This window comes from Octopus bimaculoides, chromosome 22 (assembly GCF_001194135.2).
Source record: "Octopus bimaculoides isolate UCB-OBI-ISO-001 chromosome 22, ASM119413v2, whole genome shotgun sequence".
NCBI lineage: Eukaryota > Metazoa > Mollusca > Cephalopoda > Octopoda > Octopodidae > Octopus > Octopus bimaculoides.
This window is the reverse complement of record NC_069002.1, coordinates 3,306,995-3,308,139: the sequence shown is the minus strand read 5'-3', so window position 1 is coordinate 3,308,139 and position 1,145 is coordinate 3,306,995. Positions and strand designations below refer to the sequence as shown.

General features: G+C 38.3%; 1 protein-coding gene across 1 annotated transcript in view; it reads right to left on the bottom strand.

Moving 5' to 3' along the window:
* LOC106870318 (T-box transcription factor TBX18) overlaps nt 1-1,145 on the bottom strand; it is a 22,605-nt gene that overhangs the window by 12,724 nt on the left and 8,736 nt on the right. The gene's annotated exons all lie outside the window — the stretch shown is intronic.

Here is a 1,145-nt window from a genome sequence, read left to right as displayed (position 1 = left end):
ATATATATATATATATACATATATATATATATATATATATATACATATATATATATATATACATATACATATACACATATATATATATATCCATTGTCTTCCAAGACAAAAGGATGCCAACAACAACACTGTTAAACATGTACTTCCTTGTAGCCGATACTTTTTTAACACCAGGTTAACCATGATCCAGTAGCCTTATGATCAAACACGGCCCCAACTATAACTGTTTGCCACTTTTCTCTGATGTGTGTATCTAGGACTCCATTGTGACGTCTGTATTTTCACTTTCCAGCAACAGGATGTGGTTCTATGAGAGACTTGTTGTTATTTCTAGCAAATCATGTGGCTGTATAGAGACGTCATTGTTGGCTGTGAGAAGACCATCATTAGCTCACAGTAAATTATAGTGTTAAGTGGAACTAATGAGCAGATTAATGACATTAAATAAAGAGTATTGCTGCTGAGCTGGTTATGAAAGATGACACAGCTAGTCAGCTGACAATTGCAAGGCAAATATATCACACACACACACACACACACACACACACACGCACACAGAGCAGACAAAAGACAGGCAAATAGACAGACAGACAGACTGAGTCAGTTAACTTGTGGTAGGTGTGGGGGAGTGTGCTGAAGTGTGTGTGGTAGTCTGCTGAATTTACGCAATAGACTGCTCTGGAAAATCTCACTTTCTTATACATACATACATACATAAATACATACATACATACATAAATATATACATACACAAGCACATTCTCTCATTTACACATGTGCGTATATACACTCACACACACTCTTTCTGTCTGTCTCTGTCACGTACACATGCAAACGCACGCACTCTCTCTCACACAAACATACACACACTCTATCTCTCTCTCTCACGCATACACTCATATACACTGACTCTCTCTCTCTCACACACACACATACACACACTGACACACATACTCACTCACACACACTCTCTTTCTCACATGCATGCATATATAAACACACACACACATGCTCTTAATCTATCTCTCTCACCCATACATAAACTCTCTCTCCCCCTCTCTCTATAAACACACACACACACAGGCACACACTCTCTCTTTCATACCCTCTCTTATATTCTCTCTCTCTCGCTCTCTCTTATACTC